The sequence below is a fragment of the Protopterus annectens genome, chromosome 7.part0 (assembly GCF_019279795.1).
Source record: "Protopterus annectens isolate FY-2018-M chromosome 7.part0, PAN1.0, whole genome shotgun sequence".
Lineage (NCBI taxonomy): Eukaryota > Metazoa > Chordata > Ceratodontiformes > Protopteridae > Protopterus > Protopterus annectens.
This window is the reverse complement of record NC_056739.1, coordinates 613,043,396-613,070,826: the sequence shown is the minus strand read 5'-3', so window position 1 is coordinate 613,070,826 and position 27,431 is coordinate 613,043,396.

Genomic DNA, 27,431 nt, shown 5'->3' with positions numbered 1-27,431 from the left:
CGTTGAAAGAATTGGTTTTTGAAAAATTGGAATTGGAAAAGGGTTCCTTGTCACATAGCTTTCTACAGCAAGTGAACATTACGTTTGTGCAAACCGCTGTTTGTAAGAGCTGGAATTGGGCCGCTGTACACCAGCATCCGCTGCTGTTTGGATACCTAATTCACACCCTGTGCATATGATGAAACTGTGCCACCTCCTGCAATCTCCAACATCAGTGCAGGAACAGGTAAACATGTTGCTGATGCACAGGGTGACTACATAGAAGTGTATTAGTAGTATCATGTTGGTAACAGTACAGTGTGCTGATATGACTGTGTGTATATCCCAGCATGCCTGATGCAGTAACCGTATGACTGTCCTGAATTGTTATCTACACCCATAGTACGTACCAAAGTGTAACAGCTGCACATTATTGCATACCGGTGGTAAGGATGTCAACAGATAGCCACATACATGGGTAGCACAGGGGGGGAAGCTAATGCAAGTAGTGATACGCAATGATGGACATGTACAGTAATGGTGGCAAGTTGCCCACAACGACTATGCAATGTGGATGTTTGAGCATGTTGATATGTGTGCAGTACCAATTTAATCCAAATCACAATTAACTATGACATAATATCAGTTCTACCATGGACATCTGAGCTGTGCATTCCTGGGTACATGTTGATAGTGCCTACATATTTGCACTGTTACCTACTGTTAGTGTTACCCCTTCTTTGTTGTACAATGGACTACTTCCAGCCCTGTTTACTGTAGCTTTGTTTGCATGCATGTTCGCTTGGGGTTCCCTGGAACACTGCTTCCACCTGCAATGCAGAGTTACAGTGCTTCTGTGGACTCCTAGTGACATCTGCATAGCGTACTATACATATGTCAGGTTTACACATGACAGAACGTCACTGTCTGTCCTGTTTGCATGTACGTTGCCTGTGACACATTGCACATGTCTTACCTGGCATTTACCTACATGTGCAGTCATATATACCAGTGCTATGAAATCAGTAGCAGTACACCCACACATACACACCTTCAGTATGTTGTTCCCCATTGGCCCTATGTGTTGGTAATCACCATGGCAATCACACTACTATGGTAGCATGTGCAAAGGTAACCTGTGAATCACCTCTATGGTCCAGTTGTGGTTTATGTGAGTCATGTGGCAATGTCACAGCTGCCACATGTATGCAGTCAACCCTCACCCCTGGCCAGGAACGTACAACACATGTGTGGGATGACACCACATAGCCAATCTGGGGACTGAGCACTCTGAACCCAGTAATGCCATACCCTGTCAGGTGGCATGACATACTACAGTGACTACAATACCAGTCAGACATAGACCCGCACTGACAGCAATCTGAACACACTGGGGCATACTTGGAGACTCAGAATAGCATCCTACCTGAGCATCACACACCTCTGCAGCTGGCACACAGGCATATGTTACGTTGGAACAGAGCACATGCCACACATGGCACACACATCCCGTGTGCCACACACAGCCTGTAGGGCTACACAACAAACCTGCTACAGATGTGTCAGGTACCTCTCTTGGCTACTGCAGTGGGGTCCCGCTCAACAGGCTGTACATGGTGAAGGTCACAGTGATATGCCTGTGGGGCACTATGGTCCACCACAAATCACATGCATACAGGTCAGTCAGAGGCATGGACACATATGACTCAGTCATTGACCATGCCACTATGGATGACCTGAGACATACCTCCCTGGACTACATGATAGGGAACATAGAAGGGATCTCTCAGCATGTGGCACGGGCCAGTATGAGCCTGATCTTGGTTGCCATCATACCCTCACCAGGTATGCTACCACTATATGTAGGAAGGGTGTTCTATGTCTACATTCTGCTCAATCTCCAATGTCATTCATAGGGTATCCACTGGCAGTCAACGTGTGTTTACATGCTAGGGAATCCACAATGATTTGCGAGGGGCAGCTTGCACGTGACACCCATGGGCCATTGTATATTGGCGAAGCCCCTTCATACACACATAGTGCCTTTTGCTGCAGGACACGGATTACATAGCCACCTCCGCAGGTATCACACAGGATAGGACACTAACAGTGATGCTACACAACATCAGCAGTGTACACCGCAAGATGCATGCACTGGACACTGTCCTCAGCACGGTGAACTGCAATGTCTGTGCAGTACCAGAGTCCTGATTCACGGCTCACAGGTGCAACCCATCACTGCCAGGTTATACCTCATACCATGCCTGTCATCTCCTACACATGTAACACACATGGACAGGGGGGTGGTATCCCAAGGCACCACCGATACACACACCTCCAGGTTGTTGGCACAGCACAAAGCATCAGGGCCTATTCATGTGCAGCTAACAGTGTGTCGGACTGCCTTCTGGTTCATAGCCTGGCACGCACAACCCTCCCATACACAGGAAACCCACCTATCCTCCATAACAACACTGGCAATATGACAGTCTCAAGAAATATCTTTATATGGCTGGACTGCATCTAGCCAAACATTGTGCGTGAGCATTACTGTAGCTACAACACACTAGCTGAAAGGTTCCCAGCATGTGGTCACTGAATTGCAGTCGAATAACATGTTACCACTCCCACAACAGGTGGGAATATGCAGCACCTGTACATCGACTACATGTAGACTATATGGCCCAGACCAGATGTGTATCCCCTGCTGTAGGTATTTTACCATATACACCCACACTGTATGGACACATACCGCGTGCGGCCCCTGCACAGTAAGACACAGTCATATTGTTATGCATTGCGAATACCATTTATCCACTCGAGGCACATGTCAGACATGGTAACTACTGCAGGTCGCAGGTATTTATGTGTATGTGTCACACACATACATCATGTGTGCATTGCCATTGCTGGTTTAGGCAATGGCATGCATTGTTATGCACAAAGACCCACACAAGGTCATAATGTGTGACACAACCACACGTGGCAGTTGTGGGTTTCCAAAACATACCTATCTGTACTCTGACAACGATAATAGACCCAGTAGCGGAGCGCACTATTGGCATTACTGGCCAAGTAGCCCTGTTTGGCTGTGCTGATAGTGTGGTGACATCCCCTGTGTTTACTGGGAGAATATGCAGCATCTGGTGTATTGTAGTATTTGCCAAAAGGATCTGTTCTCCTACACTTGCAATTACACACACCCTACTACCCCCAAACACACACTTGCCATTTGCAGGATTCGTACCCCTACCTAACTATGTTACGACACATGAGAGAGACGCATTAGCGAAGCGCACTGTTCGAATTACTACGAGGTTCCTCTTCTCCGGCTGTACTTATAGGGTGCTGACATCATCAGTGTTTGGAAAGGGTAATGTGCATCATGTAGTGTGATCTCCTGATTGCCAAAAAGAACATGTTTTTCATACAAAATTGCACACACACAAACTCCCCACATCCAAACACACACACACTTGCAGGTTTCAAACTCCTACTTCACTATGTTATGACACTTGAGATGCTTTAACAGAGTGCGCTATTTAGATTACTGGGAGGTGTCCCTTCTCCAGCTGTATGTATAGGGTGCTGACATCATCAGTGTTTGGAAAGGGTAATGTGCATCATGTAGTGTGATCTCCTGATTGCAAAAAAGCACGTGTCTTTCATACAGAATTGCACACACACACAAACTCCCCACACCCAAACACACACACTTGCCATTTGCAGTTTTCAAACTCCTACCTAACTATGTTATGACACTTGAGAAAGACGCATTAACAGAGTGCGATATTCGAATTACTGGGAGTTTTCCTTTCTCCTGCTGTACTTATAGGGTGCTGACATAATCCGTGCTTAGATAGGGGAATGTGCATCCTGTAGAGTGCTTTCACAGTTGCCAAAAGGGACATCTCCCTCACACAGACTTGCACCCACACTAACCCCCCTCCACACACACTGGGCAATTACAGAATTCAAACCCCTACCTAACTATGTTATGACACACGTGACAGACGCATTAGCGGAGCACGTTATTCGAATTACTGGGAGGTTTCCCTTCTCCTGCTGTACTTATAGGGTGCTGACATCATCCGTGCTTAGATAAGGGAATGTGCATCCTCTAGAGTGCTTTCACAGTTGCCGAAAGGGACATCTCCCTCAGACAGACTTGCACACACACTAACACCCCTCTACACACACTGGGCAGTTGCAGGATTCAAACCCCTACCTAACTATGTTATGACACTCGTGACAGACACATTAGCAGAGCACGCTATTCGAATTACTGGGAGGTTTCCCTTCTCCTGCTGTACTTATAGGGTGCTGACATCATCCGTGCTTAGATAGGGGAATGTGCATCCTATAGAGTGCTTTCACAGTTGCCAAAAGGGACATCTCCCTCACACAGACTTGCACACACACTAACCCCCCTCCACACACACTGGGCTGTTGCAGGATTCAAACACCTACCTAACTATGTTATGACACTCGTGACAGATGCATTAGCAGAGCGCGCTATTCAAATTACTGGGAGGGTTCCCTTCTCCTGCTGTACTTATAGGGTGCTGACATCATCCGTGCTTAGATAGGGGAATGTGCATCCTGCAGAGTGCTTTCACAGTTGCCTAAAGGGACATCTCTCTCACACAGACTTGCACACACATCAACCCCGCTCACCCACACACACACACTGAGCATTTGCATGGTTCGAACTCCTACCTACCTATATTATGACACTTGAGGGAGACGCATTAGCAGAGCACACTAACCGAATTACTGGGCATCTGGTCTGCACCTGCAGTATTTATAGGGTGCTGACATCTTTATTTCTACAGAGGTATGTACATCTAGTACTACCTGTCAGGTGGGGGATAGCATATATATGCATTTGCAGCCACCTACGTCAGGGTCAGATATGCACATCGCTCTGGCAGGTTATGTTCTATACCATGCTTCGTGACCACAGGACCTGTAACACACAACACAACCAGTCCAGAACACCACTCCCACATCCAGGACACACACTTTGCTTCCCTGGGAACAGTGCCGGAATATGCAGGTGTTCACATACACCATTCCAGTTGTTAACATCAGGTACAGGCATATTGTGTGAGGGAACTACTCAGGCCTCTACCACTTTACCCTACAGCCACTACAATTTGTGGGTCCATGTGCTATGGCAGAACCACTCACCACAGCCACATGGGGGAATACATATTGCACCTGTCCATCTGCAACATGGGTACTCACTGTTCCACACCAGAGGTAGACCACCATTGTTGATATCTGACCATACTCACCTTTCCCTGGACATCCATATCCCATCCCCACCCCCAGGCAAGTTTGTCACTGCAAACAAACTGTATTTAGCACAAGCAGACTCTACACTTGTGAAGACTGGGGTGGACAACTTCAAAGGACCCATGCTGGGGGACTATACTGGCCACTCTGCATAATCCTTGACAATTGCATTCTATGAGCATGTGTAAGGTTTGCATTGATCATGCCATCCCACATATACCCATGACTGCCCCACAACAAGACACCTGTCAGGTGTACACCAGCCATATATGAGCCGTCCAACAGACAGAGTGAGCTAATACATTGCAGAGCTGTAGCCCACAGAGGGAGGACATCTGTGAACAGTACCGGCATGACACTTCATTCCCACATAATCATCACAACACAGTGTTGACAGTGGAATTGTCCAGACAATGCAGATAGGGCTCCCCTCAGTCTGTTATTGATGGCCACTTACTGTTAGAGGTCCTCAGCAACCCTCTTCCAGCACACACCAAAAACATGGCTGTGGCTTAGCACATTCAAACCCTGGGATCTCCACTGTGCCCCTGCTTGACAGACGCACAGCTCACTAGCCTCACACATTGCCTTATGTGACCTACTTTACAGTGGCACAGTAGCCTACTGTACTGGGGATGCAGATGCCAAGCACACTCTGGCTAAGCTGTCATTCCCTAGGGCAACAAGCCTAGTATTGACCTCTACACCCATATGTTCAATTGCCAGATGCACAATATTTGTTGTGCTGTTAGACTGTTTGCAGGTGTTTATTGCCAAAGCATTCCCTGTTCCTATGGACAACTTGTGTATCTGTGGAAGATGTTTGAATATGAGGGCGATCCACTATATCACTTATGTCTCTGTAGTCATTTACTGTGTGCACTGGGCAGATTGCTGTGTTGTGGTTGGTTCCTGGAATGACACGTACAAATACCAGATATGTGTGGCCAACTGCTAAACGGAGATATGGCCTAAGTGTGTGAGCATGCCCAGTTCAGCCTTTCCATGGCATGTTGTCTGACATATGCCTCATTTATCAAAGTGTGTGAGCATGCCCAGTGTGAGCTTTCCATATGTTGAACTCTGAAGTCCACCACATATTTGGGTGTGTGTGAACTTCAACAATATCTCACGTTTATGGTTGTGTGTTGGGTGTCATGTTGTGTACTAACTGGCCAACTGCTTCGTGTCTGCCACAACAGGGATTATACTGTGCCTGCAGGGATTGCATGGGATACTTTGCATACAGTTGTCAACATCCTTTCATAATGACCTAACACTGTAGTACCGTATAGTGTACTAGTTCAGTACTTTCACTGTGGTGGACAGTATCCTGGGCTTTAGTCCTATCACTGCTTGACATCTTCATAGTGAGCACAACAGACTGTGTAGGGGTCAGTTATGCACATATGACCATGTTGCATTATGTTCAGATATGGACTACCTACACCAGGCTTGTCCAACATTGGTAGTGTATTCCACAACATAGGTGGACATTGGCAAACACTAGCGATGTTCCCTAGGCCATTTCTGATGCTAGTCACAGAGTGTGTTTGTCCTTCGACACACATTGTAACTGGAGTTTGTCATGACATATGTCATGGTTAGTATACTGTGCCTCCGTCTACCTCTGACATAACAGTGATACCCAGGGTTAACCTACCATCTCCCATCCACTCATCGGGATTCCTCTTGAGGGGTGTCGATAGGTGACTCTCTGGCTAACCTGTACTGGGAGTTTACTCAAGAGTAGGGGTGCCTTCTGTGTTATGGATCATTCTGTACAGCTTGTCCTATGTATGTCAGTACTGGGGTTCAGGTCTCTCATGTGCATAGCTCACTGCCATTCAGATTGTACAAGGTGCAGCATGTTCATTGATTCCAGCTTGGACATGGCTTCATACATCAGGCACAGCTTGCCTCTGGGTGAGCAGTATGGCAGTGTGTGGAGCTGCAGTTTGTTTACTCAGGCAACACATGGCATCTGTTCATGCTCTTTGCTACTCCTGGTAGGGTACTGTTGTGGACTTTAACGTTGATGGAGGTGTCTGCTGAGGTATATCCCACAGGGGCTATTGTAGTCAATTGTGACGCTGATGAAGGATGACTGCAGAGCCACAGTGACCTCCCCTTATCTACATCTGACAACCTTCATGATTGGGTGGGTATATGGTATGTTTCTGCGAACACTACAGCCACATGTTTGTCCAATGCAGGATATCTATCACCTTGTGTCCCCAGGTCTCTCATTACATGTTAGGTATGTAATGGGTTAACACCTGTGTGGTAATTTGTGGGCACTTACTGTATATCCACGGTGGTTGTCTATACACAGTTCTGCAATTAGCTTGCTGACATGGCTATGGCTCCAGTTGTCTGTTTCTAGGTGGCCCTTTTGTGGGTTGCTTGTGTCAGCTGTGGGTCAGATATGGTGGGCTGTTTGTACTCCTCTGCATACATGTTCAGTCACAGTCCTTCCATGTTGGCCTGTACCTATGGAACATATATACGGAACGGGGGGGGTTCCAGGACCAAGCCTTGTGGGATGCCACTCATATCTGCTTTGTAGTCTGACATGGATGCAGCATGTCTGACCATGTCAGTTCTGTCCTTGGTCTGGTTTGCAACCCCTCTACTGACATAGGGGTATATATTTAAGCTGGTGAACATATCTATACTGAACTCGTAGGGTATTGTCTGGAAGCATATGCACGATCCAGCTATGCTGTGTGGACCACATTGCCCTCATCAATGACCTTAATGACTGTTTCAAATGGGTCAAACATGTTTAGGGGCAGGATCTGCAGTTACGACAGCCACACTGTGTAGGGTCCGGTGTCAGTAGGTCCATGATAGTTTTATATCTGCGGTACATACTGATCCTTTCCATAGCTGTGCAGACCAAGCTTGTCAGGATCCTGGGGTGGTAGTTTGCAGTATCCATTCAGGCAACACCTTTGTTGTGAAGGACCACTATTGTTGTACACTGCTCTTTGGGTACATATCCTGTGGTAAGGCTGACATTGGGCAGTAGTGTGATTTGGCATTCCATTATTCTTGGAGTCCATGTTGGCCTCAGCCCAGGACACCATCACATACCTTTGCTGCTGTGTGTTTTGATTTGCAGATGATGGCTGTTACCTCAGCATCTGCAATGTCAGGGGACCAGCAGTCTGCTGGGATAGATATTTTGCATTCTGGGGGGGGGGGTTGCACTGAACCTGTCAGGTTGCTTGTTGGCAATATGTGTGTGTGTTTTGTATGTTGTTTGTAATATCTGTGTGATTCGGAGCATATCTGTGAATTCCCAACATGGTTCCTACCATCAGTTAAGTAAGCCTTGTGATTATCCTTAGTGTCCTGTACAATTTGTATCTTCATAGGTTCATGGGTTCATACTAGGCTATCCACCCTAGGGCATTAGTAAGCCAAGCCAGAGTGTGTGTGTCTTTCGCTGCCCCTTGCTATGTGACTATTATGGCCATTTATGATTTTCTTTACTGTGCCTCTGTCTGGACGTGACACAGTGAAGACCCCCAGTGTACATGTACGATCATCCATCCACTTGGCAATATTCCTGTTGAGGGGTGTCAGTGAGGGGCTCTGCCTAACATGGATTGGGATCCTGTTTCTGGGTGTGGGGAGCCTCTGTGTTATGTATCTGTCCCTCCAGCACATCCTATTTCATTATGTGTTGAGGCTGACATCTGTCACTCTCACAGCTCCAATGGCTTTGATTTCCTGTGGTGGAGCATGTCCATGACTCCTGTGTTGGACATGGCCTTATACAACAGACATACAATGCCTCTGTGTAGGCAGTCTGTGACTGCATTCAGCTGGGGTGTCTACAGCCAGGCAGCATATGACATATATTTGACACCATTTATCCTCTTGGTGGGGTACCTTTGAGGTCTTCCAAACCGCTGCAGGTGTCAGGTATGGTACATCCCATATGAGTCATTGTACTAGATTATGGGTCTGATAAGGGTACAGTACAGGGGCACAGTGACCTCTGTTGATGTAGATGTGAATCCTTTCATGATACGGTGTCCAATATAGACAGTCTTCCTAGCCACATTGGCATTGTGAGTGTCACATGACAGGTTACTGTCGACTTGTGTCCCTAGGTCCCTGATTACTCCTTGCATACATAATGGTTTACCACCTATGTGGTAATTTGTGAGTACCTTGTCTGGTATTTGTGGGACATTCATACTGTCCAGTGTCTTCAGGATGTCTGGGTGGGGTTCTTGTGTGCGAGAGTGTGGTCTGTCGCATGCTACAGACTGTACAGCAGTTTTGACTACACTTAGGTGCACATGGGTGGTCTCCGCTGCTTCGTGCATTGTCAGTTACCTGCCCGTATGGGTGTCTGTGCTGCATATGGATACTCCCCCTCCTTTGATGTTTTGGTCCAGGTGTTGGGGCCATAACGCATGATATGTGGTATAACCTGGTAGTGCTGGTGTGCTATCAGTAGGCTTGCAGCAGGCTTCTGTCACTGCACAGACATCGATGTTCTCCATACTGGGAAGTGCCTCAGGGGCATGCATATTGCAGTTTACACATCTGGCATTGGTCAGCATTACCCTTATGTTTCTTACCACTTATGTTTTCTAGGGTGGTGGGATAGTCTTTTTGGCCTTGATTACATACGGCTTTATGGAGGTGGCAAAGGCCTTATCCAGTATCCAGATGCCCAGGGCTAACAGGTGCAAGCCATCCCTGGAACAGCAGCATGGCTTGTCATGCATGACATCTCAAGCAGACAGACATTAGACCCTCTTGGACTGACAGCTGTAACTCTGCCACCTGTTAAAGCTGATCATTCTGTGTTTGTACTGTGGCATCATTCTTGGTGAGGGTTGGATGCTGCAAACGGCCAGTGTCATACCAGCCTGGGGTACATACTCAGAGAGCTCATCCATGTCTCTTTTCATGTAGTCCAGGGAGGTACATCTCAGGTCATTCACACCAGCATGGACAATGAGTGCATCATATTTCTGCTTGCTTTGGGGTGACCTGCATACTTGTGTTATGTGGCATATTGTGGCAGCCTACAGGCAGCTTACTGTACCCTTTCCCTTGATCAGTCTGGTGAGTGGGACAGCAGTGTGTCTGCCTATACAGACACCTATTACAACTGTATCAGGCATGTTGTTTCTCCTTCTGGCCTGTAACTGTTTGGCACACCAGCTTTGTGTACTATGTGTTGCATGTGCTATGTTTGGAGGTTGTGGTTGCTTGGGATCTGCTTTGGAGGCTTCTGTTGGTGTGGTGTGTTTGTAATTAGGGCCTCCAGGAATGTTTTTCTGTGTTTATGTGTTTGGTTTACAGTTGTGATAGGTCTATGTGGGACTGGGTTTGTGGTGTATGTGGTTACCTTCTCCTCCTGACTAGTTTTGACAGTACTGAGTTGGGGGAGCTCAGCCTCCGGTTTGGATAAATGGTTGCATCTCTCACATATATTTGTATTTATTGGGGTGAGTTGTAGGTTGTCTATGTACTTGGGGCAGGTGTCACATTGCCTCTGGATTCACAGATTCTACTTGTTGTGGCTGGCCTTAGTGGATTGTATGTGTGGACATATTTTATTGCCATACTACTGATCAGTGATTACTTCCCTTTTTATGTTGGCTCTATCATGTAGTAGCTTCCTCATTCTCTTGCATGGTTTGGTAATGGCTGGAGTCCAGCATGCCAGATGCCTGCGTGTATGGCATTGTGTCTTGTTGTTATTTGTGATTGCATACTCCAAGCATTCCTGGCTGTGTTCATGGAATGCCTGTATAACATGTTCTGTGGTGTGTCCCATATTCTGCACTTGCACAGGGCCTTTCGTGGATTCCACATCAGTTTGGAGGGGTGCAACCTATGCTTTACACATGTTTTTCACTTTAGTTTTCTGGCCAGGGACTGTGGTCAGGATGTGTATATCCAGTGTGATTACTCTATGGTCTGGTCTTACCAGTGAGGGATACACTTCTCATCTTGCCATCCAGTATGCATGTTGCTGATTATCACATCCAGTATGCTTACCCCTCTTGTGGGAGTGGTACGTTGTTCCTGGGCATTTTGGTTTATGGATTCTGGGAACTTTTCTCCTACTGTGTTGGTGCTAGTATAATGCTGCCAGTGTATGACTGGGTATTTTCAGTCAAGCAATATAATGTGGTTTGGGGGGCTTGATATATTCATGTATTCCAACATAGGCCAGGTGCAGTTCCTGGTATTAGGACAGTAGTCTGCAGCAGGCTATATACTAGGAGGCGGTTTTAGCCATTGGTATTTGACCATGGCTAATCCATGCTGCTTCTTGTTGTGGTAACAACATGGGGGTGTGGTTATCTTTGACATTTTTGCTAGTCACCCTCCTTTTGTAGCTTGTTCCATGTTTTGCGGCTGTACAGCACAGTATGAGATGTAACCTGGTAGTGTTAGGGTGCTGATGTGAGCCTTGACCCAGTGTTCTATTACAGGACTGATATCAACATTCTCCATACTGTGTGCGTTTACACTGCACGCATCTTGCTGTTTAGACTTCTGGCATTGGGTAGCGTTACATCTAGGTTCCTATCCCTTGTGGTACCTATGAAGGTGGGTTTGTGTTTTGAGACTTACCTATTCAGGGCATGCTGTGGGTACTGACAGCCTTTGCCAGTATCCATGGGGCCTGGACTGATAGGTGCACGCCACCCCTAGCAGATGGTGCATCATGTCATGCTCCGCATGTCTTCCCAGGCTGAAACACATTGGCTCCCCTTTGACTAACTGCATTACTTCAGCCAGTTATTGCAATTGATCATCCCATCATCATTTTGTGGCTTCATGCTTGGTGAGGGTGGATGTTAGTCTGGGTCCTCAGGTGTGCATATAGTACATGGTGTTACATTACTTAACACATGGCATTCATACCTCAGGTGGTGCTGCAGGGCTGCCACTGTCGGATGCGCATATTACACTCCCTGTACATGTTTGTGAGCAGGTCATGTCATTTTAGGCATCCCTGTTATTATTTGAGTGAGTCAGAGGGGGTATCATTCCCAGGGTTCCTACTGAGCCAGTGTATGTGCTATGCGTTGCCTCTTTGCCAAGGCCAGGGCATACTGGGCACACCTCCTTCTGCCTACTGGGGCAGGCTCAGGTTGTTCCTCCTCTGAGTCACGCTCTGCCTCTGATGGCCTTGGCAATGGTGGGGGGCTGTTTCACCCAGCCCTATGCTGGTCCTGCTGCATCTGTTTTCACAAGATCATATTATGTAGCATTGCACATACCATGACAATTTGGGTACATGTAGTTGGTGTGTACTGCAAGGCTCCACCAGATGTGTCCAGACACCGGAACCACGACTTGAGCAGCCCAAACACATGCTCTATTACATTACGTGTTTGTGCGTGTGCCTCATTATGGCGTTCCTGTTCAGGTGTGTGTGCATTTCTGATGGGTGTCATCAGCCACGGCTCCAGTGCATAACCTGCATCCCCCACTAGGTGTCCGTGTGGAATGTCCCCATTGGCAAATGTCTGGTACAGCTGCGTCAAATGCCAGATGTGGGAATCATGGTAGCTCCCAGGGCAGCCAGCACACACATTCATTATTATGCCCTGGACATCACACACGACCTGGCAGTTGATGGAGGGGAAGCCCTTGCGGTTAATGTAGGCCCTACCCCGCTCACCGGCTGGTGCTTTGATGCGTATGTGCATGCAGTCTATTGCACCCACTACCTTAGGGTATTCCGCTATTTGCTGGAAGAGATGCATATTCCTGGCCAATACCTCACGGGCATTGGGGAAATATACATGATCACCGACATGTGCTGACATGGCATCCAGGAACTGGTGCAGTACCCCGGAGGCTGATGCCTGTGATATCCCCATCATATCACCAGTTGGTCTTTGGAAGGTACCTGTTACTAGTATTCTTAGGCCAACACATACCTTGGTTTCCACTGGGATGGGTTTCCCTCTGTTGGATCTGTGTGTGAGGCGTGGCCTGCACAGCTCAACTATTTGCTGCAGGAGCTCTCTGTCCACTCTATAGCACTCTACTATCTCCAGCTCATGTAACCCGTGGTAGGTGACCCTGGGCCTGTACACTCTTCTCTGTCTCCTCACTGTGGGTTGTCTGGCACCATCTGCATTGTCACCACCCTCGGCGAGTCGCCTATGTCTCATTATGACAGCTATGGCAGCCCCTAACATTTCTGCTCTGAGTTCAGCTTTTTCAGTTTTCACTTCTAATAGCTTACTCCTGTCTTGCAGTGTCTCTTGAGAGAAACATCCTGCACTGCTGTTTGCAGAGTTTTAAGTGCTGAGCTGGGCTACTATTCTGCCTGTGTAATTGCCTGCTTCTAATTGTTTTCACCTGCTAGCTCCAGCAGTATTCCCTGCTAGTTTCCTACTAATTCTGTTGCTTCCTTTTTCCTTTCTGTTTCCTCAGGGGGGAGCAGCGTGCATACCAGCAGAAACACGCTCACAGTGGCTTACACGCGTGCACACATGCTTACACAGTTCAGGATCTGCCTATTCGAGTTAAAATGTGTGCACACCAGCGCAAACAGTGTTACAAGTCTGCCAACAGGCTCCCACATGCTCAGTCTGCCCTACATGCATGCACACCAGCGCAAACAGTGTTAAACATCTACCACCATGCTCCCACATGCTCAGTCTGCCTTACATGCGAGCACACTGCCCTACTCGCGCTTCATGGCACGCACACGTGTGCATGCATGACCAGCAAGAAACTTTGGTGTAAGTAACAGTGTACACCATCCATTTCTTGACTTTCCCATGCTTATCTTGTGGCACTCCTCTTTCCCTCATCTGTGTCTGTCATCTGTCATGTTACACTGACCTCCAATGAACTGCATTTCTTTCTACCATTCTCCCCTGTGATGTCAACTATCTCCTACTCTATTCCTCCCCCTTATGTATCTCTTACACTACTCAGACTGTGCTCATTTGCTATGTGACTGTGGGATTCAGTATCCTAACCCTCATTTACATGAGATTGCCTACTAATGCTTAGTTACATGTCTTAGACTCAGCTTCCCCCCTTAGCAACCACTACACGGTGGCCATGTTGTTTTTGGTCTGCTGGTCCCTGCATTGTCATTCCATGTATTGCATAAAACCCACATTTGTGGGTTTATAACCTTCATTTTTATGTTTTATACAGCGCAGCCCGCTTTACCGCCTGCGCTATGCTTAAACATCGGCGATCGCTGAAAAAAAATTATATTTTTTTAATTTTTGCATCGGGTTACCCTGCCAATGGCCACATATTTGGCCATTAGCATGCTGCCTGACACATATGCACCCTTTATTTGGAGCTGACATGGCTCCTAGATTTTGCAGAAACGTACTCAGTTGTCAACTGAGTACATTTCTGCAGCTAAAACATCTCTTACACGGGCTGGTTTCTGCTTCGTGGATTGCTAATATACCTCATTTGCATACCTTTCGGCTGCAAGTGAGGTATTTAGCATATCCACGCCCAGTCCGTGTAAGAGACGTTTTAGCTGGTCTCTTACACGGAGTTTCAGGCTGTTCCTGGATCGCGAGGCTTGCATGGAGTGTTACACGTCTCTTACACTCCGTGCAAGCCTTCGTGAATCCTGCCCTAAGTGTTCCTATATGTGTAGCTCGGTCTCATTCCTACTATTGCTGAAATCTTTTCATCTACGCTTAATAATTTCCAGTTTTTATCTATTATTTCTTTAACTCTCATATTATTATTCATAAACGGAATTACTACCCTAGTCGTATTATGCCCTTGCAAATTCATCTCTTCATTCTCATTTTCATTATTTACCATATCATTATTCCTACAAAAATTGTTGGTTAAGGAGCACAGGCTATCTTGGTTTTGATAAAGGAGTACAGGCTATCTTGGTTTTGATAAAGGCGCACAGGCTATCTTGGTTTTGATAAAGGCGCACAGGCTATCTTGGTTTTGATAAAGGAGCACAGGCTATCTCGTTGTTGATAAAGAAGCACAGGCTATCTTGGTTTTGATAAAGGAGCACAGGCTATCTTGGTTTTGATAAAGGCGCACAGGCTATCTCATTGTTGATAAAGGAGCACAGGCTATCTTGGTTTTGATAAAGGAGCACAGGCTATCTTGGTTTTGATAAAGGCGCACAGGCTATCTCATTGTTGATAAAGGAGCACAGGCTATCTTGGTTTTGATAAAGGAGCACAGGCTATCTCATTGTTGATAAAGGAGCACAGGCTATCTTGGTTTTGATAAAGGAGTACAGGCTATCTTGGTTTTGATAAAGGAGCACAGGCTATCTTGGTTTTGATAAAGGAGCACAGGCTATCTTGGTTTTGATAAAGGAGCACAGGCTATCTCATTGCTGATAAAGGAGCACAGGCTATCTTGGTTTTGATAAAGGAGCACAGGCTATCTTGGTTTTGATAAAGGAGCACAGTCTATCTTGGTTTTAATAAAGGAACACAGGCTATCTCATTGTTGATAAAGGAGCACAGGCTATCTTGGTTTTGATAAAGGAGCACAGGCTATCTTGGTTTTGATAAAGGCGCACGGGCTATTCTGGTTTTGATAAAGGAGCACAGGCTATCTTGGTTTTGATAAAGGAGCACAGGCTATCTCATTGTTGATAAAGGAGCACAGGCTATCTTGGATTTGATAAAGGAGCACAGGCTATCTTGGTTTTGATAAAGGAGCACAGGCTATCTTGGTTTTAATAAAGGAGCACAGGCTATCTCATTGTTGATAAAGGAGCACAGGCTATCTTGGTTTTGATAAAGGAGCACAGGCTATCTTGATTTTGATTAAGGAGCACAGGCTATCTCATTGTTGATAAAGGAGCACAGGCTATCTTGGTTTTGATAAAGGAGCACAGGCTATCTTGGTTTTGATAAAGGCGCAAGGCTATCTTGGTTTTGATAATGGAGCACAGGCTATCTTGGTTTTGATAAAGGAGCACAGGCTATCTCATTGTTGATAAAGGAGCACAGGCTATCTTGGTTTTGATAAAGGAGCACAGGCTATCTCATTGTTGATAAAGGAGCACAGGCTATCTTGGTTTTGATAAAGGCGCACAGGCTATCTTGGTTTTGATAAAAGAGCACAGGCTATCTCATTGTTGATAAAGGAGCACAGGCTATCTTGGTTTTGATAAAGGAGCACAGGCTATATCATTGTTGATAAAGGCGCACAGGCTATCTTGGTTTTGATAAAGGAGCACAGGCTATCTCATTGTTGATAAAGGAGCACAGGCTATCTTGGTTTTGATAAAGGAGCACAGGCTATCTCATTGTTGATAAAGGCGCACAGGCTATCTTGGTTTTGATAAAGGCGCACAGGCTATCTTGGTTTTGATAAAAGAGCACAGGCTATCTTGGTTTTGATAAAGGAGCACAGGCTATCTCATTGTTGATAAATGAACACAGGCTATCTCATTGTTGATAAAGGATCACATACTATCATGTTGCTGATGAAGGAGCATGTGCTGTCTTTAAAGCTGCTAACATACTTCATAAAAAATGTGGTGGAGTAAAACTGTTAACATTTTAATGCTGTTGATTGATGAGCGGTTCACTTTGGTTCTGACTACAATGTATTTGGAGGGGGCAGCACTTTATGAGTTTCATCTTTGAAAGTTGTAAAACATTTTGCTTGCCTGCACTTCTTAACTGCCAATACACTGAAATGGCTAAAGCTTTGAATGTATTACTAAAAATTATGATCTGGTTGCTGTGCTTAACTCTAGTTTATGGGTTCTCAAAATGGATTCCAAAATTCACCTCTTGACCGTTGCAGTCAAACACACATACTCTTGTTATGATTGGCAAACTACCCACAGCCCTATTAATTTAAAACAGGCCACAACTGACGTGTGCAAAAAGACCTCAAAAAGACCTAGAGTAACAGTTAAATAAACAGAAGGAATTAACTTTCAGTTATGCCACCACAGAAATACAGTAAGTTGGATTAAGTCATAGAAGCATAATTACAAATATTCTCTCCAGTACTGACTGAAGCTGAAACTCTTGGTGACATGTTAAATGCATGAGTGTGTAAACCACATGAATAAAGTATTGAATACAAAACATTAGTGCTATATTCAGAGACAATGAATTACAGTAGAAAAGCTTGTTTCTTACTAGACACTCACCTCAATTATGTAGATAGCATCTTGTGAGTTAAACAGCTACAGGTGGCAAAAAGTTATTGATAAATCTTAAGTCACCAGTATGTAGCAACTTTGTGAGAGTACTATAGATGTTTTAATATTTTATTAGATTAGGACTCATTAGCCTATAGAATCCTATAGCTTGCCACCTATATGTATACAGTTAATGCCCTATCACCCACCCAATCATCTAATAATTTCTTGAATACCAAAGTATGACCTGCTTTCCTAATTCTTATGAGGAAAAACATTCCACAGAAACCTGACACAACAATGAAAGGACCTGTTACATATTTAATGCTTGTAGCACGGGACTATCAAAAATCTATTATTATTCTTGGTATCTACTTTAAAGGATTTGACTTCAGTACCCTTGTTCATTGCAAGTCTTTCATTATGGACTGCTTTATGCATTAAAAGCAAGTCCTATCTTAATAATCTATAATTAATAGTAAAGACAGTGGGACCAGTCTGTTCTTATAATCCAGTTTCTTAACTTATGAGACTTGTCTGAAAAAAAAGAAACCTCTGTATCCATTCTTGCTATTTGATTTGCACAATACTATCACAGTCCTTTGAAACCATCACTTCATGATTTTTTTAAAAAACTTTTTATTTTGGTTTAAATAAAAAATGGGGATTTAGAAAAGGATTAAAAATTTTTAAAAGTATCTTTTAAAAAAAAAATTTTTTGGTACCAAATTGAAAATTTTTTTTTTTTTTTTTTTTTTTTTTTTTTTTATATTTTTTTTTTTTTTTTTTTTTTTTTTTTTTTTTTTTTTTTTTTTTATTTTTTTTGTTTTTTTTTTTAAAAAAAAAAAAAAAAAAAAAAAAAAAAAAAAAAAAAAAAAAAAAAAAAAAAAAAAAAAAAAAAAAAAAAATAAAAAAAAAAAAAAAAAAAAAAAAAAAAAAAAAAAAAAAAAAAAATGGGGGGAAAAATGTAAAAAAAAAATTTATTTTGGCCAAATAGTTTAGTCCAAATAAAACCAAAATTTTTTTATTCAGAAAAAACCCTTTTGAAACTAAAACCCAAAAAATTTAAAAAGGGCCCAAACGGGGTTAAAAAAATTTGGAAATTTAAAATTTAAACAAAGGAAATTTTTTCCCAATTAAATAAAATTTTGCAAAAGAAAAAAATTTTTTTTAAAAAAAGGGGAAGTTAAAAGCTAGTGGAAACCTTTGAATAAATTTAAAACAAAAAAGGTTTTTGAACAAAATTTGTGGGTTTTTAGAAATAATTTTTTGCAAAAAAACAGCAAAAAACAAACTGGCCCACCGTAGGGTTGCAAGGGAAGCTATGTAAAATTAAAAGAAATTAGTAGAACCCCAAAAAATGTAAATGGGGAAAAAATATCAAAACTGTCTTTCAAATGAAAACATCCAAAAATGAAATTTAAAATAAAGGGTAAAAGAGAAATAAAAAAAAATTCAAAAAAGGGAAACCCCTTTTGGGCAAAGGGGGATTAAACAAAATAATTAAAAAAAAGGGGTTTGAAAATTTTTAAGCAGGGAAAAAAAAAATTTGGCCCCCTAACACAAATTTCGTTTGGCCTCCTATGAGATAATAAAAATCCATGCAAAGAAAGCTTAGGATTTTAAAGTTGTAAACTTTTGGGCGGTTCCTTTAAAAAAAAAGAATTAAAAATCCATGAAGCATGGGGTTTGGGAAACCCAAAACTTGGCTGTTTGCGGGGCTTCCCCCTGAGGAAAAAGAGGGGGAACGGGGAAAAATGTGGGAAAATTTAAGGAAACTGTGGGTTTGCATAAAACCCAAAGAGCAGAAAATTAAAGGGCTACAAGCCCCCCCGGGCCTTAAAACAGAAACAAAAAATTGCAAGAAAGAGTGCAAACAGGTGGCAAATAAATGAAAAATGATGACCAAACATGCTAGGGGCTGCCATAGCTGTCATAAGGAGACATAGGAGACTTGCAGAGGGTGGTGACAATGGAAATGCTGCCAGACAACCCACAGTGAGGAGACGGAGAAGAGTGTACAGGCCCAGGGTCACCTACCAGGGGTTACATGAGCTGGAGATAGTGGAGCGCTATAGAGTGGGCAGAGACCTCCTGCAGCAAATTGTCGAGCTATGCAGGCCACACCTCACACACAGAACCAACAGAGGGGAACCCATCCCAGTGGAAACCAAGGTATGTGTTGGCCTAAGAATACTAGCAACAGGTACCTTCCAGAGACCAACTGGTGATATGATGGGGATATCACAGGCATCAGCCTCCAGGGTACTGCACCAGTTCCTGGATGCCATGTCAGCACATGTCAGTGATCATGTATATTTCCCCAATGCCCGTGAGGTATTGGCCAGAAATATGCGTCTCTTCCAGCAAATAGCGGAATACCCTGAGGTAGTGGGTGCAATAGACTGCACGCACATATGCATCAAAGCACCAGCCGGTGAGCAGGGTAGGGCCTACATTAACCGCAAGGGCTTCCCCTCCATCAACTGCCAGGTCATGTGTGATTCCCAGGGCATAATAATGAATGTGTGTGCTGGCTGCCCTGGGAGCTACCATGATTCCCATATCTGGCATTTGATGCAGCTGTACCAGACATTTGCCAATGGGGACATCCCACATGGACACCTAGTAGGGGATGCAGGTTATGCACTGGAGCTGTGGCTGATGACACCCATCAGAAATGCACACACACCTGAACAGGAACGCCATAATGAGGCACACGCACAAACACGTAATGTAATAGAGTGTGTGTTTGGGCTGTTCAAGTCACGGTTCCGGTGTCTGGACACATCTGGTGGAGCCTTGCAGTACTCACCAACTACATGTACCCAAATTGTCATGGTATGTGCTATGCTACATAATATGATCCTGGGAAAACCGCTGCAGCAGGACCAGCATAGGGCTGGGCCAAACAGCCCCCCACTATTGCCAAGGCCATCACAGGCAGAGCATGACTCGGAGGAGGAACAACCTGAGCCTGCCCAGTAGGCAGAAGGAGGTGTGCCCAGTATGCCCTGGCCTTGGCAAAGAGGCAACGCATAGCACATACACTGGCTCAGTAGGAACCCTGGGAATGATACCCCTCTCTGACTCACTCATATAGTAACAGGGATGCCTAAAATGACATAACCTGCTCTCAAACATGTACAGGGAGTGTAGTATGTGCATCCGACAGAGGCAGCCCTGCAGCACCACCTGAGGCATGATTGCCATGTGTTAAGCAATGTAACACCATCTAGTATATGCAAACATGAAGACCCAACCTAACATCTCACCCTCACCAAGCATGATGCCACACTATGAAGACAACAAGATCAAGTACAATAATTGCCTGAGGTATTGCTGTTAGCAAGGGGGAACACATGGCTGACAGCCTGGGCTGACATGCCGAGCAAGACATGATGCCCCACCTGCTAGGGATGGCACGCACCCAGCACACCTGGCTGTGTAGATACTGGCAAAGGCTGCTGTCACCCCCACTGTGCCTGGAATAGGTAAGTCTGGAAACACAAACCCACCAACATAGGTAGCACAAGGGATAATAACCTGGACGTAATGCTACCCAATGCCAGAAGTCTAACCTGCAAGGTGCATGCAGACCAAACCCACCACAGCATGGAGAATGGTAATATGTGTTCTGTAACAGAAACCTGGGCAAGGCCCAGAAGAGCACCCTAATACTACCAGGTTATGCCTCATACCATGCTCTACAGCTCCAAAACATGGAACACACGACAATAGGAGTGTGGCTACCAGTAATTATCAAGAATGACCACACCCCCAGGTTGGTACCACAGCAAGAAGCAGCATGGACTATCCACGGGCGAGTAACACTGTCTCAAACTGTGTACCTGTTTGAAGCCTGCTACAGACCACACACACAAACCCAGGTACCCCAGCCAGCCTTCCTGAAGACACGTCAGAGTATGAATGTCCCAACAAATACAAAACAAGGCACGCACAAAGTATGTATACAATCCATTATGTATGGAAGAAGTAGTCATGAACCTTGGGACACAAGTGGACGGTAACCTGTCAGGTGACACACACATTGCCAAGGTGGCCAGGAAGACCTGCTATATTGCCAACCTTAATATGAAAGGATGCACATGTAGAGCTACAGAAGTCACTGTGCCTCCATACACTTCCCTTATCAGGCCCATACGTGACAACTATGTCCCAGTCCGCATGTACCTTACCTTACACATGCAGCAGTCAGAAAGACTCCAAATGTACCCCACCAACAGGATAAAGGGTCCAAACATTGGACATCTGCAGCCAGGCTGAAGAAACCACAGCCCAATTCAAAAGCATACTGCACAGTCAGAGGTGATGTATGCCTGATGTACAAGGCCATGCCCAATCCAGAATGAATGGACATGCTCCACTGCAGAAACCTCAAATCCAGCAGACACACCACAGTGAGATATCTGAACCTCCACACATAGATTAATAGGATGTGCTGGAGGGACAGATCCATAACCCAGAGGCTCAGGACACTCTGGAACAGAATCCCAGTCCATGATAGGCTGAGCTCTACACACAAACTCAACAAGAGAAATCCGTTGAAGTGTATGGGAGATAGCAGGTATACACTGGGGGCCATCCCTGTGTCACATCTAGGAAAGTAAACCCTACGTGGGCATGATATGCACATTGCAAGGGGTGTTGAGACCCACACACAGTCTGTCCGTGCTCAAACAAGGCCAGGGCAGATAGCCTGGTATGAACCTATGAACCTATGATGATACAAATTGTGCAGGACACAAAGGATTATTACACAGCTGTCCTACCTGATGGTAGGAACCATGGTGGTAATCCACAGATATGCTCTGCAGCACTCTAATATCACAAACAATACACCAAACTCCAATAACATTGCCAACATCCTACCTAACAGATTCTTTATGCAAACTCCCCACCAGCACCTAACTGCCAACATATCTTATCCCAGAAGAGTGCTGGCCTCCCGACATTGCAGATGCTGAGGTAACAGCCAGCATCCACAAAGCACAGCACACAGCATCAATGGTACCAGATGGTGTCCTGGGTTGTGTCCAACAAGTACTGTAAGAAGAATGGAACAGCAAATAGCATTACTGTGCAAAATTATCAGTCCTACCACAGGGTGATGTACCCAAAGGAGCGGTATGTACACAGCAACGAGTGGTCCCACACCACAAAGGCTGGGTTAAAGCCCTGAGTGGATACTGCAAACTATCACCCTCAACCCTGAATATCTAGGGCTAAGGTAGAAGTAATGTAGAGAGGGATCATAGATCCCATGAATAATGAGACTGGGTACCTACAGACATTGGACCCTACCCAGTGTGGCTGTCATAGGCAGATCCTGACCTGTACACATAATACGTCTGACTCATGTGAAACATGCACCAAGCCCAGTGATGTGGGGGGAATGTCGATCACACAGCCCTATCTGGACCTTGCTAAACCCCTTCCATATAACTAATCCCTAGTTGGCTGCAGATAAGCCCACCAGTGTAACTAAAACCCTATGCAAGTAGATGGGTTGCAACCAGCTCAAGGACACAACTGACCTGGCAGACATGCATGAGCCATGGCAGACTGCAAACCAGGTACAACTACATCCCACAAGCTGCATGGTCCTGGGAACCTCTTGTATGCTATATATGTCACATAGGTACAGGCCAACATGGAAGGACACTGTCTGAACAGGTTTGCAGAGGACGACAAACTGGCCACCATATCAGACCCTCCAGCTGACACAAGCAACCTACAACAGGCACACATAGAAACACACAAGTGGTGCCACATGCCATGTCAACAAGCTAAATGCAGAATAGGGTATAGTCAACCCCTGTGGAAACACAGTACATGGCCAGAAATTACCACATAGGTGTTAACCCAGTAAGTACATCAGGAACAATAAGAGATCTGGGGACACAAGGTGACACATATCCTGCATGTTGACAAACTTATGTGTCTGTAGTGGTTACAGAAACATACCATATACCCACCTAATCATGAAGGTAAGCACAGCTTGGTTAGGGTAGGTCAATGTGCCTCTCCAGTCATCCATCAGCAGCCTCACAATTGTGTACAATGACCCTTCAGGGATGTACTGTAGCAGACACCTGCAGCAACTGGAATGACCACACAAATACCCCACCAGGAGGATTGCAGAGCTGTAACAGATGCCATATGTCACCTGAGTAAAGTAACTGCAGCTCCACACTGTGTCATACTGCCTGGCTGGAGGGGAACTGTGCCTGATGTATAGAGCCATGACCAACCTGGTATCAATGGACATTTGGCACCATGTAAACACCGAATGCTTGGTGACCTATGCAGCTGGATACAGGCCTGAACCCCAGCACAGACATAAACAACAGGACATGCTGTACTCGATTGGTCCACAACCCATGAAGCTCACTCCACTCACTGCAGAATAAACTCCTGCACTCGCTATGGGATATCAGAGAGGAGTCCTCAGTGACTGTCATCCAGAGGAACTCATGATGAACTGGATGGGTGATGGGCAGGTGTACCCTGGATATCCTGTATATCATGGGTAGACAGAGGCACAGCACACTAACCGTGATATGTCACCAACCAAACACCAGTAAATGTGTGTTGAAGGACAAACACTCTCTGACTAGCATTACAAATGGACTAGGGCACATGGCCATTGTTTCGTCACTGTCCACATAAGTTATGGAATACATTAACAATGTCAGACAATCGATGTACTGCTCGTCCATATCTAGCGAACAAATGCAACATGGTCATATCTGCGTCAATAACTGGCCCTCAACCAGTCTGGTGTGCTCACTATAAACATTTCAAGCAGTGATAGGACTGAAACCGACATACTGTCCAATTACAGTGAAAGTTTTGCACCAGTACACTATACAACAATACAACTGTTTGGTCAGCAGGAAAGGATGATGACAACTGTCATGCAAACTATCCCATGGTGACCCTGCAGGCACAGCATAATGCCTGTTAGGGTTCCAGACACACAGCAGTTCAGTAAGAACACAACCTGATGTCCAACACTCAACTGTACATGTGATATATAGATGGCATCCACACACAAACAGAAATGTGGTGGTCCACAGATCCAAACATAAGGAAAGGTCACACTGGGCATGCTCACATATCTACCCTAGATAAATGAGATGTGGCAGTCAAGAAGCCATACAAACTGTGAACTGGGCATGCTCACACATTTAGGCCATGTCACAGTTCAGCAGGTGCACACACATATCTTGCATTTCTATGTGTTAACACAGGAACCTCCCACAATACAGACATCTGCCCAGTGCACACAGTGAAGTTACAACAGAGACATAAGTAAGCACTGATCCCACCCATATGCAAACATCTCCTACAGTACACACATTGTTTATAGAGATAGAAAGGCTATGTGTAATAAAGACCCACAAATAGTATATATGAGCAACAGATCACGGCATCTGACAGGTAAACATATGGCCATAGAGTGCAATACCTGATCGTTGTCCCTAGGGAATACAGAAGGCTATCCACAGTGTATTTGGCGTCTGCCTCCACAGTACAGTAGGCCACTGTGCCTATGCAAAGTTAATGCATAGATATGCTCTCCCCCTTACTGATGGATAGTAACAGATGTACATACCTCTTCATCCATAATGATGTCAGCACACTACACATATGTCAGGAGCAGAAATTATACCCAGTAATGTGAATAGCGCGCTCCACTATTGCGTCTCTGACAAGTGTCATAACATAGTTAGGTAGGGGTTTGAATCCTGCAAGTGCCCAGTGTGTGCGTGACTGTGTATGGGGAGGTAGTGTGTGCAATTCCATGTGTATGAGAAATGTCCCTTTTGGCAACTTTTACTACACAAAATATGCTGCATATTCCACTGTCTAAACACTGATGATGTCAGCACCCTATAAGTACAGCAGGAGAAAGCAATCCCCCAAGTAATGTAAATAGTGCGCTTTGTTAATGCGTCTCTCACTAGTGTCATAACATAGTTAGGTAGGGGTTTGAATCCTGCAAGGCAAGATGTGTGTTAATGACTGTGTATGGGGGAGTAGTGTGTGCAAGTCTATGTGTGTGAGAAATGTCCCTTTTGGCAACTTTCACTACACAACACATGCTGCATATTCCACTGTCTAAACACTGATGATGTCAGCACCCTATAAGTACAGCAGGAGAAAGCAACCCCCCCCCCCCGCCAGGAATGCAAATAGCACGCTCTGCTAATGCATCTTTCACTAGTGTCATAACAAGTTAAGTAGAGGTTTGAATCCTGCAAGTGCCCAGTGTGTGTGTGACTGTGTATGGGGGAGTAGTGTGTGCAAGTCCATGTGTGTGAGAAATGTCCCTTTTGGCAACTTTCACTACACAACAAATGCTGCATATTCCACTGTCTAAACACTGATGATGTCAGTACCCTATAAGTACAGCAGGAGAAAGCAACCCCCCCCCCCCCCCAGTAATGCAAATAGCACGCTCTACTAATGCATTTCTCACTAGTATCATAACATAGTTAGGTAGGGGTTTGAATCCTGCAAGTGCCCAGTGTGTGTGTGTGATTGTGTATGGGGGAGTAGTGTGTGCAATTGCATGTGTATGAGAAATGTCCATTTTGGCAACTAGTACTACAGATCACATGCTGCATATTCCACTGTCTAAACACTGATGATGTCAGCACCCTATAAGTACAGCAGGAGAAAGCAATCACCCCAGTAATGCAAATAGCATGCTCTGCTAATGCGACTCTCACAAGTGATCTAATATAGTTAGGTAAGGGTTTGTATCCTACAAACGCCATGTGTAATTTTGTCACACAGTTTGCCCATGTGTGTGGGGTGTAGTTCCCAATATTGCATGACATACATTATATCAGTTATAAGCCAATCGCACATGATGTGTATGCGTGTGTGCCACCCACATATGTGTGTACCTGCGGAACTGCAAGAGTTCCCATGTCCGGCAGCCTGCCCTTCATGTGAATACATGGAATATGCTCAATCAGACAACTGTATGACTAGAGTGTTCTGTGGGGCTGCATGTGGTATGTGACTATACAGTGTGGGTTGTAGATGGTGTCATCCCACCAGCGAGGGATACATGATTGGTCTGGAGCATATAGTCCACATGTTGGTGATGAACAGGTGCAGCATGTTGTCACCACTTGTGGAGTGGTAACAAGTTGTTCCATGCAATGCAGGAATGAAATGATAAGACACCTTCAGATAGGGTCTTGCAGCTAGAATAATGCTCACACTGTATGTTTGGGTGGTTGCAGTACAACCATATAATGGTGTGAGTAGAGACCGAATCATATTCCCAGTGTTGTCAGGAAGGCCAAAGTGGGTTCCTGGGTATGGGAGATGTGGCAGCTGTGCCAGGCTATGAACTTGAAGGCAGTCTAACCCACTGTGTGTTGCACATGGAGAGGCTCTGATGCTTTGTGCAGTGCCAAATTCTCCTTCCAACCTGGGGTGTGTATCTGAAAGGGGGTGCCTTTGGATACATGCCCCCTGTTCTGTTTTGGTGCATGTGTAGGGATGACAAGCATGCTGTATCAGGAATGACCTGGCACTGATGGTGTGCACCTGGGAGCCTTGTACCAGGAGTCTGTTACTGCCATGGATATTGCTGTACCCCATGCTAAGGACAGTTTCCACTGCATGCATCTTGAGGTTTACACTGCTGCTGTTGAGGTAAGCATTGGTATTAGTGTCCCATCCCGTGCAATGCCTGTAGCACGTGTAGTGGCTATGTAATATCAGCCCGTGCGCTACAAAGGCAGTATGTGTGTAGCAACAGCCTCTGCCAATAAGTACAACGGTGGCCCATGTGTGACAGCCGGTGCAAGCTGTCCCAAGCAAAGCAATGTGGCATGTCCAGCATGTAATCCCACACTGACAGGCATTGGATCCCCACTTTGGATGTCACTGAAAGATATACGTTGGTGCAGAAACTGATGATCCTATGTCTACATATTGTGGCATTCATGGTGAGGTGAGA